Source organism: Choloepus didactylus, chromosome 16 (genome assembly GCF_015220235.1).
Source record: "Choloepus didactylus isolate mChoDid1 chromosome 16, mChoDid1.pri, whole genome shotgun sequence".
NCBI classification, from domain to species: Eukaryota; Metazoa; Chordata; class Mammalia; order Pilosa; family Megalonychidae; genus Choloepus; species Choloepus didactylus.
In genome coordinates, this window is record NC_051322.1 from 63,784,851 (window position 1) to 63,798,270 (window position 13,420).

General features: G+C 40.3%; 2 protein-coding genes across 13 annotated transcripts in view; one reads left to right on the top strand and one right to left on the bottom strand.

Annotated features, from left to right (window-relative positions):
* The window catches only part of DLGAP1 (DLG associated protein 1), a 945,880-nt gene that overhangs the window by 117,331 nt on the left and 815,129 nt on the right, over positions 1-13,420 (bottom strand). The window lies entirely within an intron of this gene.
* The window catches only part of LOC119511167 (predicted GPI-anchored protein 58), a 92,253-nt gene that overhangs the window by 49,647 nt on the left and 29,186 nt on the right, over positions 1-13,420 (top strand). For 2 of the 3 annotated variants that reach the window (XR_005212169.1, XR_005212170.1), the window contains exons 1-4: positions 3,247-3,540; positions 3,643-3,690; positions 5,904-5,981; positions 7,194-7,311. The gene's annotated coding sequence lies outside the window, so the exon portion shown is untranslated. Of the gene's footprint in view, positions 1-3,246; positions 3,541-3,642; positions 3,691-5,903; positions 6,067-7,193; positions 7,312-13,420 lie in introns of those variants that run through there. The other variant, XR_005212167.1, reaches the window with a different exon arrangement.

The window sequence follows — 13,420 nt, forward strand, 5'->3', positions numbered from 1 at the left end:
ATTATTAAGAAAGCAAAAAGACAACCTACAGAATGGTAGAAAATATTTGGAAATCATATATCTGGCAAGGGTTTAATATCCAGAATACATTAAAAACTGCTACAACTCAACAACAAAAAGACAAGTATCTCAACTAAAAAATAGGCAAAGGACTTGAACAGCCATATAAAATGGTTAATAAGCACATGAAATGATGTGCAACATCATTAGTCAAGAGGGAAATGCAAATCAAAACCACAATGAAATACTACTTCACACCCACTAGGATGGTTATTATTAATAAAACAGAAAGTAACAATTGTTTGTGAGGATGTGGGAAATTAGAATTCTTGTGCATTAAGGTGAGAACATAAAATAGAGCAGCCACTCTGGAAAACAGTTTGGTGGTTACTCAGAAAGTTAAACATAGAATTAACATATGACCCAGCAATTCCATTTATAGGGAAAAGAATTGAAACAGAGACTCAAACATATGCCTGTACACTGATATTCAAAGCAGTATTATTCACAATAGCTAAAAGGTGGAAACAACCCAAGTTTCCATCGACAGATGAATACATAAAATGTATATCCATACAATGGAATATTATTCAGCCATAAAAGAAATGAAGTTCTGATATATGCTACAATCTGACTGAACCTTGAAAACATTATGTAGAATGAAAAAACCAGACAGAAAAGGATAAAGTGTATGATTCCATACATATGAAATATCTAGAATGAGCAAATTCATAGAGACAGAAAATAGATTGGAGGTTACCAGGGGTTGGGGGGAAGAGGGAATGGGAAGTTATTATTTCTCTTTGGGGTGATGAAAATGTTTGGTAATGATGATGGCACGTCATGTAATATTACTACTAAATTGTACACTTAAAAATGGTTACATGACAAATTTTATGTTATGCAAATGTCACCACAATAAAATTAAATCAAACAAGCAAACAATCCTGGTTGAGCCTAGGCTTCAAGCCATCCCTGCCCAAAACGCCAGGAATGAATGAAGCCAGCCTGGGACTGTCTGGACCAGCCCATCTGCCAGGTGATTCCACCAGGTGGTCTTCACAGATGCCATATGGGATGGGAGAAGCAGCCACCTGAGCCCTGTCTGGTTCCTGACTCACAGACCTGTGAGATATAATGAAGCAGTTGTTGTTTTAAGCCTCTAACTTTTGGGTTAGGTTTTTCTACACAGCAAGAGAAACCTGGAACTCAGGTGCCATAACAAAAACTGAAAACATGGGACACTGGCTTGGAGACCAGGCAGAAGGTAGAAGCTACATGGCCTCAAGGAGAAAATCATCATTGGAGACTGCAGAAAAGGACACACTATTTGTGTAGTGGATTCAGTAAAGAGAATTCCAGGCAGAATGCTTCAAGTGCCAAGTGTTTTTGTTTTTAAATAGTTGCATATGATAAGATAAAGATAGAGAAGGAGAAGCTAAAAAGAACTGTTCAGTTGTCAAGCAAAATTTCGAGAAAGTATAAAGTATAACTTTCTGGGTTTAAATAATAAAACGCCTTCACTTTCCAGCCACTCCAAAGGCAAAAGGCTCTCAAAGTGAGAAACCTGCTCAAGGTGAACATCACCTCAATGGTGTGGCTGTAAAATTCCTTTTTACAACTCTGGCAAGATGTAACCAGCTTCTAAAATTGACAAGAAGGATACTCAGAATCCTACAGGTGTTGTCTGACTCTGACCCCAGGTTAGAGAGGAGCTTGTCTTGAAGCGATTTGCAGACATGTGTTTTGTTTAATGGAGTTAAGCTAAGCCTAATAAGAATCAAAGGAAGCCCACAAACATTTCAAGAGAATTGTACTGATGGACACATATTGAGCTTGGACAAAACCAGACAGAGGCAGTTCAAAGTGAAAGGAGTCTTTAGGTGCCCTGAACTTCTATGGGCAAGAAATAGGCTGGAAAGATTATTCAGGTGCGAATGTCACTTCTTATGGAAAAGGGATAACTCAGAAGATATAACAAGGAGGCCAGTGAATGGAGCCAAGTGGAGCCGAGAATCATTCCCCAAGAAAGGAGCTAGTAACGTGGATTTCAGAATTAATATGGACTAGAGATTGTTATGTACCTGCTGCTCCTCCACCCTTTGAATGCAAGTGTTTATTGCACTTATCCCTGTATCATCACTGTATGTTGGGTGTGTGTGGGAAAGATAGCTTTTCTTTTTAGTTCCCAGTCTTCATACTGAAGACTGGAGAACTGCTTCCTCAGCTGCTGAACCTTATTCAGATGGTAAGATCCTGGAGCTTGGACTTGAGCTTGATGCCATCATGGGATGAGATTTTTGGAAGGGCTTAAGAGAGGGTGAGTATATTTTGCTAGGGGGAAGAATATAAATAATTTCTGTCCAGAGGAGTGTCTGGAGGACAATAAAGATGCCACAAGTTATTTGAAACTCTTCCCATTGAGAAGTTGGGTTTGTGTCATTCCTCCTGAAGCTGGGTGGGCATTGTGACGGAGCATGTGACAACCTGTGAGTCTACTGACAGCCTCTTGGGAGTCTTGAGCTGCTGCATATGAAGTCTTCAAAACGCAGTTTTGGAGATGTCAAGAGTCCCAGCGATTCAAATCAAAGTGCCATGCATGTGAATAATGCCATCTTGAACCCCTAAGACTAGCCCAACCTCCAGCTGAATGTGGAGAAGAATCACTGAGCCTGCCTAAATTTCTGATCCGTAAAATCACAGGGTATAATAATGGTACAGTTGTTTTAAAGCTGCTACATTTGGGGCCAATTTATTATGCAGCAACAGATAACTGACCCAGTCACCTGTGCCTAAACTTGCTGACATCACGCTTCACTTCTTCCCTTAACTCTCTGCACTCCAGCCACACAACCCTTTAGTTCCTTCAGTACTGATGAGTCCCATACCTCAGTGTTCTGGATCTTTCACATCTTAGTTTACGAGGATTTTGTCTGGGAAGTTCTCCCTGAACCTCAGGTCTAGATCAGTTTCTAGTAGATTCTCCTGCAAGACCTGCATTTTTCCCTTCATAGCATTTGTCTCTATGATTATTTGATTAACACCTGTCTCCACTTCTAGGCTGTAAACTCACTGGGAAAAAAGAGGCCAACATGCCTTTGGATCATCATTGTATTCCCAGAGTCTAGCACGGTGTCTGCAGATAATGAGTGCTGAATAAATATTTATTAAGTAGATGAATGAAATATTTGCTGCTGATAAGGAGTCCCTTTTCATCACAGCCTTTATAACTGTGTCACTATTCTTTTTCCTCCTACATTGCAAAGACTGGATTGAAAGCTACTGTGCTAGGGAAAGGCTGCAGGGTCTTACCCTACCTAGGCCAGTTCTGCCTTGCTATTGTCTGGGAAAGCGGCTGAACACTTGGGAAATTCTTTTCTGTAGGCCCTCTGCAGTAGGGAAGAGGAAACACAAGGAAGCTTCTGGACATGTGTGGGTCTGTGCCCACGAGTGCACAAGGAGAAAAAGAAATCCGTGCCTGTTCACATTTGTATCTTCGGTGAAAGTCAGGCAGCTTTCCTGAGAGTCTAGAGAAAAACTGTGAGTGGTTAAATTGTTTAAATTATTTCTAAATTTTAGTTCAGAAGCAATTCTTTTGTGAGATTGTAACCCCTTTTCTACCTACCCTTTCATCTAAAACAGTGGAAGAAAGAACAAATGCTTGCTGCATGTGTGAGTCCTGATATTTAGGTAAGGACTCCATACCTTTCCACATCCATGCTCTAAGAACTGTCTTCTTAATGCTTAACATGCATTCCTTCTGTTTTTAAAAATGCATTTCCCTGTCTAAAAATGAGCCAATTCATAGGGGCAGAAAGTAGCTTAGAGGTTACCAGGGGCTGGGGGTAGGAGAAACGGGGAGGTACAGAGTTTCTGTTTGTGGGTGATGGAAAAGTTTGGGTAATGGATGGTGACGATGAGCACAACATTGTGACTGTAACTAATGACAATGAATTGTATACTTGAAAGTGGTTAAAATGGGAAATTTTATGTTATATAAATGTTATCACAATGAAATTTAAAAATGCATTTCCCTACTTACTTAGTTCTGTGGATGTGGAATCCATTGGAAATGGTCTGTCAAATTTTTTCTGCTCTACTTAAAAATAGGGTATGTCATGTTTGCTATTAGTGAAATAAGTGCAGGTCTCTATAAAGTTCCTTATAGTTTCCATTTCATAATTTAAAAAGCATTTTCTTTCACAGCTTCCTTTCTCATAAAGATCGTCTCCAAATGGGTCTGTGTGCAATATTCCATTAAATGGGTTTATTAGAGCTCTATTCAGAGAAAGGAGGCTCTCCATTTACCCATCATATTCTTGGACTCTTTCAAAGAAAACCCTGCAGACATAGCCACACCATTTTAGTAAGCTCATATCCTCTGACACTTTGTCCGTTCCCATTTGTCTAAGGCTTGTCCTCCTGCCTAAGTGTACAATAACGCACTCGCCCCTTTTGAACATGTAACAGATTAAAGAGCCGGGCAGGAGGCAGATGTAGGCGCACCTTTGATCTCTCATCCTTGGGGGTTAAGGGAGGGCAGACACCTGGCGCGGAGCCGGATACGAAACACAGGCCCGGAATGGAATTACCCTCAGAGGGAGCCGCGGTTCCAGACGCAGAGGCCGCTGGATAAGACGCGGGACGCGGGAGGAGCGCGGAGAGCGCGAGCGGCGGCGGGCGGACAACGCAACCGAGAGTCCGAACAATGTTATTCAGGTTGGCTGGGTCGTTGGTGAGAATCACCAACCATTCCCTAGGCAGGGGACAGGAAAGACCGGGCAGCTGAATCACGGAAAAAATTAAAAGTTAATATTTTGCAAATTGGCAAAATTTCCAGCCGTGCACAAATGCTGAAAGGCAATGTTGATGGCATTTCAAGAAGCTCTCAAAGAAAGTTTTTTTTTTTTTTTTTTAATATTTTCTTTCTTAGCGGAACTCTCTTTTTTAGTTAAAAGATTTCACCTTTGCGTCAGAAATACGTGAATGTTCCCAGTAAAAATGAGCCTTCTGCGAATCTGCATTGCCCCCTGGTGTTTATGTGCTGCTGTTAACGGTGTATAAAACCCAGAAAAAGCTAATCAGGCTGGTTCCTGAAGATGCAGCTTCCAGTGTGATCAGAATGGAGAAACATATCTGATGCCTTAGGATTAGAGAGCATTATTATTATTATCATCATCATCATCATCCTGTTTGGGAGACTCTGTTTTTGCTCTAGAATTTTGAAGTCCAATGGTAGGGTCTGCTAAATAAAATCATCTTTTTTTTTTTTTTTTTTATATACTTAGAGGATTAATTCAAGAAATGTGGAGATGACCAAAAAAAAGACTAATTCAGAAAGATGAAAGTCTCATTTTTGTAATGGAAAATTCAGGAAACATTTATTGATTCCACTGAGATGATGAATTGGGGCTATGCTTCAGCTCATTTTCAATAACATGGAGAACATATTTTGAAACCTCAATCTAGATATGGTTTGACAAGACATGGAATGAAAATTTGAAACTAAGAGTCTTTGAGAGAGCATTTCCTTCCCCACTCCCTGGCAGAATCTCCTGAGGTTCTGAAGTAGTTCTTAAAAGAAATTGTTTGATCAGATTATACAAATGGTCATATGAGTGGCATTAAACATCCACCCAGATTTTTACTCCCTCCTGAAGAACCAAGTCAAACATCTGCTCTGCTGTAAAACCTTCCCTGACCTCAGCATTTTTTAATTGACCTGAATTGTGGCATCGAGTGGTGCATTTAGATAACACATGCTTCTCTTTGCTTTTTTGCTTATATGACAAAACTTGAAATGGGGATATGCCTGAATTATCTTGGTATCCGATGCTACTAGCATGGTGCCTGGCCAACAATACGTTTCCAATAATCATTTGTTTGTTGATTGCATTTAACAGTGTTGTTCATGAAAGGATCAAACAGACCTTCTTCCTGATCAACAGCAGCTGAAAATCAACACCATAACAGGGCTGGAGGTAGGAGAACAGGATCCATGGATGGAACTCGGGGCCTTCTTGAACCCCTGAAACTGTGCAGCACACGTGCAATGTTGGGGGCCGGGTCAGGAAATATTTGGAAAGAGAATACTTAGTTCTAACCGATCTAGCTGAAAGAGAATATCCAGTTCTAAAATTCTAGGAATCTATGAAGGTATTCAAACTTTAGCTTCCATTTCTCCCCCCAAAATGAACCTGGGCTCCACAGAGGTCATGAGGATATTCACTATCTTCAATTACATTACAAATTTCTTGTGGGTAGATGTTTCTAGGAGTTAGCTTGAAGTTTCTAACTGAAAGAGGAGGAATTCTTTTTGAGGTCAGTAGAAACGCCACCCTGACCAAAATTGGAAGAATCAGCAGGTGCTTCCTGGGTAAAATGACCATCAGTGTTTTACCTACTACATCTCTCTCACTCCTGGGCAGGGTACAGGCTCAAAGAGGTTGTGGAGCAGATCCTAAATGAGATCAGATTGCCAATTATCATGCACTACTAATTTGGAAATCTTCTATACCTTGGCACACTTGACTTAGGGCACCAATTCAATTAATTTGCGAAGATTTTAATAGAGAAATAAATTGTGTTATTAAGGTTAGCTGTGTTGGCTAAGGCTCGTGTGAGATGGCAGGAACCAGAGCAGAGACTAGTTCATTATTCTAATCACTGAATGTTGGGGGAGGCAGGTTGTGTAATGTTCCACTGGAACTATCCTGGTTTGCTGGGATTGTCCCTGTTTTAGCACTGAAAGTCCTGCGTTCTGGGCAACCCCTCTGATTGGTACAGCTCATGGGTCCTACCTAAGGGTGGAGAATCTCTCTTAACATGGGCAGTGTTTTAATGAGCCTGAACAAGATTGGGCCATGACCCGTTAAGGATGCAAGAAGGTGTTATTTTAATTAATTAATTTTTGAAGTATCTTTGGAAAATTTAATCGAGACCACATTTCTTTCCCTTGCTGAAAGCATCATATATTTCCATACACTTTGGGTTCCAGAGCTTACAAAAGGGCAGTGGGTTTCCCATAGTACATACTGTACCCAACTTTCTATAGAAAGAGCAGGAATTTTGCAACCTTGCTTTTGAATAGTTTTCTAAAAAAATGCTTTAAAGGTTCCTTACAGTAAATAGAAATGAAACAAATAAGGCTTTCTTTTCTCCTTTACCCCCTTTATTGTTACTGCATGTTGGAGGATAAGGAAGGGAGCCTGCTCACATCGGGGTTGTTACCTGGGGATTGCTGCCGAATCCTGAGGGGCACTCATGTTGGAGAGACCCTGGCTCACTCATGCCCTGAGGAACCAGACATGGGTGAGTGCTCTAAAGCCTGTCACAGCTGGGTCACAGCACAGCTGCGTCTGCGGGCCGCCTGGGTCCTCTCGGGGCTCACAGGACTGCTGGCCTTCAAGAATAACAAAAGAACTAGGACCAAACCATAACCAGAAGTCTCCTACTTGGTACTGCAGAACAAGAAGTTCACTTTTGCAGGCCTTACCATATGTATTTGAAGACTGAACGTATTTACTGAAAATAAAACGAGGAAAAAGAAGCCCTTTATTAATTCCCAAATGAGATGACTATAATGAAAAGAAAAGCATTTGTCTGATAAAACATATTTTCTATGTCAGATGAAAACTCCCTAGGCAAGATAACTTTAGTAATGGGTATTTATCACTATTTATATAGTTTTATCTGTTGCACAAATTTCTTTAAATGCATCACCTGAACAGCATTGTCATTTTTCAAACTTGTAGTTTCATTCGCTTAAAAAGAAAAAAAAGGATAAGGCAGCCAAATTTAACTAATTTTGGTTGCAGGAAAACATCTCAGGTATTAACCTTTATCTTCTCAAGTGTTAAGAGTACATGATTAAAAGATAAACTGTTTCTTCTCTAACAGGAAACTAAGCAGCTATTGTTATCAAATGTATCTCTAGCAAACACAGGGCCCCTCATAAATTAGAAGGTGTTATTTTTTTTTTTAATGCCAGTGGTGGGCATCTGAGAGATTGGGGGGAAAACACTAGTAATAGGAAGGTGAATATTACTGTTTGCTTGGACTTGGTATATTCCATTCGCTGGAAAACCATTCCAGGCACTATGACAGAATTTACTTAGTTTCTCTTTGAATTTTTTAGAACTGAGGATCATGGAGGGTGGTCTTAATGAAGAAAGTGGAATTCTAGTGTAAGCTGGTTGGGACACTTTTGTAACATCTGGAGGATTGGTTCAGTCTTGAGCATGCATGAGTTCAACTGTCCTCTTAATAAATTGAAGTTTTACCCATATTTACATGCTATGTTTGATATCTAACTTCAGTAGTATCAATGCCAGATATGGTAGATTTCACCTGTTTGTGACTTGAGAACACCAAAGATAGAGACAAGGTTAGGAGCTGTTTTATTTTTGTTTGTTTTTTAATTTTAGGAAAAATAGAGCACAGTTTTTGGTAGCTATGTTGGATTTTCACATTCTTGTACCATGTGCTGTCACTATAGACACAATGAACTAAACACTAAACACTAAAGCTCACATTGAAGCTTCAATATCTTGAGGAAAGCAGCAGAGGGCATTTCAAATATTGTTAAAGATACCGTGGCATATGAACCAAGGCCATGCACCCTCTGCTGAGTGACGACAGAACCAAAACATTGAGGGGCAGACTACAAAGCAATCGAAACTATAAATCCAGGGGCAGACCTACCCATCTACAATGTGTGCCTTCTTTGGATATAACCTTAGGGCAGAAGAAATGACGGGAGATCTAAAGAATTTATTGCATTCAGACAGTTCAGGAGGCTATTCTTAGCAAGATTGCTTTTTTAGGTACCAATACTGTCACATGAATACTAATGGTCAGAGCTTTCTAGAGCTATTTGTTCTGCTTTTATTTAGTAATAAGAAAATTTCAAGGAGGGGGAGCCCAGCATAGGAGAGGCTCTATGTGTAATTATTAAGAGCTTGGGTTTTCGAGCCAAATTGACTGGGCCCAAATATTGGCCATGCTACTTAGCAGCCCTTGGTCACGTATCTGTGCCTCAGTTTCCTCTTTTGTCAAAATGAGGATTATACTAATAGCACATGACTGTTGTTATGGGAACTAAATGAGCTATAATTTGGAGAGTACTCTGAATAGAGTCTGGTATCTAGTAAATGCTATGTAAATGTTTGTTAATAAGGAGAACCACGTGAATTTTCTACCATGGCAACAGAGGAGGAAAAAAAAGATGTATTCTGAAAGAGCCATGCTCCTGGCTGAGTCTATTCAATGAGACATATTAAAAACCCAGGATACAAAGGGATATTCCAGGTAGTGGAGCTTCTCAAGTGCAGGTGTTGTCCCTGTGGCTTGGGGTCAGTGCTCAGTGCTGGACAAAGTCCATCTCCAACACTTCCAACCAGTATGGACGGACTTCTGACAGGCCATTTGGGGGCCAACAGGGCCCTTCCTTGACCCAATCCTGGCAGCACTATTCCTTCAGAGCTGGGCCAGAGCCAGAACTGCCACTAGGAGTAGGCATCAAGGGACAACTTTGGTTTTGGCCCTAGTTCCTTTCCTTTATGCCTCTGGCCAAATGTTGGATGCCACTGTGATAATTCTCTCGTCAGGACTTCGGGACTGGTTTGGCAACAGGCACCAGGATATCCTTAGCTTAAGCAGCTGTGGCTAAGTCCACAGTAAATCTGAAATAGAATGTTCCATGCAATAGGCAACTTGCAAATATTTGCAGAACATCTTCAAACAATGCCTGACACATTTAAGTGCTGTTAAATAACAATAAATATTCACAAGGTGGTATAACCCCTTTAAGAGAGGGCAATGTAAAGTACTTTTAGGACTCCAAACCTTTTAGACATTTTTTTCTTTTGCATTTCTTCTTTAAAATCTTGCACATAGTATGATGGAAAAAAAGGTATATTATTAATATAGCTAAAGCTTTTTATTGTTGGAATAAGATAATCAAGGTGAGATCATTTTAACTAACTTCTGCCTTTTGAAGTGTAACTGTGAATGGCATTTTTAAAACATCTGCAAGGCATACTCAGACTTAACAAAAATGGAACGAGTGGATGACTGAAGAGATAAATGGTGCTAATAACCACTAAGAGTGGCGCAAAATTATACATCCTCTGGGAGCCTGGGGATATATATTCTTTTTCAAGAGGAGATGAGAATATTAAACAGGGCCCAATAACGTGATTCCAAAAGGCACATCAACATTAATGAGCTCAGTGGTGTTGGCTGAGCACCCTCTGCCTTACTGGGAGCCCCACTGCATTCCAAGCAAACCTGGCAAATAATTACTTCTTTGACTGCTGCTTCTCTCATTTATTCCCCCAATTCTTTTTTTGGTGTTTGTTATCTAAATCTTTACATGAGTGCACAGTCTCCACCCTACAGAAATAAGTTCATTTTAGAGGCTTTCATTTTCACTTGGCAAATTATTTCCAAAAAATGGTGATTGTCATCCTCTAAGCCCAAAGTGAGAATTCAAGTATATATTTTCTACAAGTGCAAACAAGCATAACTTAGTGGCATCTTTATGAGAAATTTCTAAATAATTCCTATTTCAGTGTCTCTACATGCAAATAACAATTCTGATTATACATGCTTATATTAACCATATCCTGAAATTAATATTTGGCAATTGTCAGATGAGCAGAATGTACTTTATTTGGCTGCTAAGTCATCTAACATTATACTTTTCCATCACTAAGCACATTAAGGTCAATCTGTTAGTTTTACTTTATTTTACTTTATTCTGAACATTTGAAAAGGTTAAACTGCCTTGATTGGAACCATTTAACTGCCTTGACGAAACCTACTGCTCTTTACGAAACTTTCTAAATCCTTGATGTAGCACAAAGTTTCTTGGGTGACTTGGTCCTTCTTACTTCTAGTTCTGTCTTGGACCACTTCTATACTCTCCCCCAGGCTCCTACGAATCTCTCTGTTCCAGCTACACTAGCTTTTTTTGGTTACTTAACTTTTTATTCTCATTCCAGCCTCTGTCCTTTGCCCAGGTAGAATTCCTTAAGGAAGAGGCAACAAATTTTCCCTGACCATTTGCTTGATGGTCGCTCTAGAATCGCAACATTCCTTATCTGTCTTTTCAAAGCACTTAGAACAATGGCAAACAGTTATCAGTATGACCATTTGTAAAAAAAAGTCTTTCTCATTAGCTTATATCCTCCCTTAAGTCAGGGCAGAGGCTGGGCCAGTGTTACTCTGCTGTGCCCACCAGGCCAGCCCAGTGCCTGGCACACAGTAGGTGCTCAATGAATGCTCGTTAAATAAGGCAAGGAATGTTTAACTGTACTTGACTATTAAATTGGCAACTCATGCTTTCCTGATTCATGGTTGTACTTGAGCAGAAAGAATAACCATGCGATGGAAGTCAATTAATTAAGTCTGAGATGAAGCCAGTTGTTTCCATAAACATGTAAAACAGATTTTGAACTTGTACCCCCAGGAGCTAACTTTTTAAAAGACCATTTCCCCTCTTTCCACATGTACTTATGCCCTGATGATAGGAGTGTATGGTAAAGGAGCCTAAACAACATTTTGAAGTACTGATGTGGTAATTTTTAGAACCATCTATTTTAGAGAAATGATCATAGCTGTTTTCCTCCCTTGTCCCTGCACAGTCTGTTCTCAGCAGAGAAGCCAGAATAATCCTTGAAAAACCAAGATCATGTAACTCCTTTGCTAGAACCCTAAAATGGCTCCTATTTTGCTTACAGTAAAAGCCAAATCTTTCCAAACACCAAAAATAAAGTCCTGCATGATCTGGATGACGGGCTTAGAAATACTTATTTTATTTTTCCTTCTGAATTTTCTACAATGAGAATGTATTACATTATTAAAAACAGAGTTGTGTCATTAAGAAAGGAGTGCTAGAGTTTAATATTCTGTTTCTTTACCATTGAAAATAGATTATGAAGATTCTGGATTTTTCCAGAAGATTTTTTTTTTTTAAATGGAGGAAATATGACTGATATTTAGTCATTCCATCGCCGGTTAGAGAGGCACACGCACTAACAAGAATCCTCTCCTTGTCTTCTACATTTCGCTTCCTTAAAAGAGACCATTTGCTGCTAAGAACTAGTTGTGATTCTGTCTTCCTTTTTTTTTTTTTTAATCTTCATTTTATTGAGATATATTCACATACCACACAGTCATACAAAACAAATCATACTTTCGCTTGTTTACAGTACCATTACATAGTTGTACATTCATCACCTAAATCAATCCCTGACATCTTCATTAGCACACACACAAAAATAACAAGAATAATAATTAGAGTGAAAAAGAGCAATTGAAGTAAAAAAGAACACTGGGTACCTTTGTCTGTTTGTTTCCTTCCCCTATTTTTCTACTCATCCATCCATAAACTAGACAAAGGGGAGTGTGGTCCTTATGGCTTTCCCAATCCCCTTGTCACCCCTCATAAGCTACATTTTTATACAACTGTCTTCGAGATTCATGGGTCCTGGGTTGTAGTTTGATAGTTTCAGGTATCCACCACCAGCTACCCCAATTCTTTAGAACCTAAAAAGGGTTGTCTAAAATGTGTGTAAGAGTGCCCACCAGAGTGACCTCTCAGCTCCTTTTGGAATCTCTCTGCCACTGAAGCTTATTTCATTTCCTTTCACATCCCCCTTTTGGTCAAGAAGATGTTCTCCGTCCCACGATGCCAGGTCTACATTCCTCCCCGGGAGTCATATTCCACGTTGCCAGGGAGATTCACTCCCCTGGGTGTCTGATCCCACGTAGTGGGGAGGGCAGTGATTTCACCTTTCAAGTTGGCTTAGCTAGAGAGACAGGGCCACATCTGAGCAACAAAGAGGCATTCGGGAGGAGGCTCTTAGGCACAACCATAGGGAGGCCTAGCCTCTCCTTTGCAGCAACCGTCTTCCCAAGGGTAAAACTTATGGTAGAGGGCTCAACCCATCAAACCACCAGTCCCCTATGTCTGTGGTCATGTTAGCATCTGTCTTCCTTTTGAAGTAACTGGTTCTACTTCATTTTCTTGGCTCAGTTGCAGCTGCTTATCAGTAGCATGTGTAGCAAGTACATCTCCTGCATGGGGGCAGATTAAGCGCGGGGAAGTTGCAAAGAACCCACCCCAAACCTACTCCTTCCCCTGAAGTTCCCACTGCTCACCTCCCCTGGTTGGTGCTCACACCGGCTCGCTTCTCTCATTCCCAGGGCCAGGCCTTGGGCAAGACCTCTCCACTCCCCGTGACCCTTTCAGTCCTATTCCAACTCATCTTTCGCTCTTCAGCATTTTCCCTCTTTGATTCATTCTCCGTAAAAGCGATTTTTCTAAAACACCTAAAAGCAGTTAGTACTGCCCAAAGGATCAAGTTCAAGGCTCATCTCAGTTTGGATCCCACCTCTCTTCCATAGCTTCCCT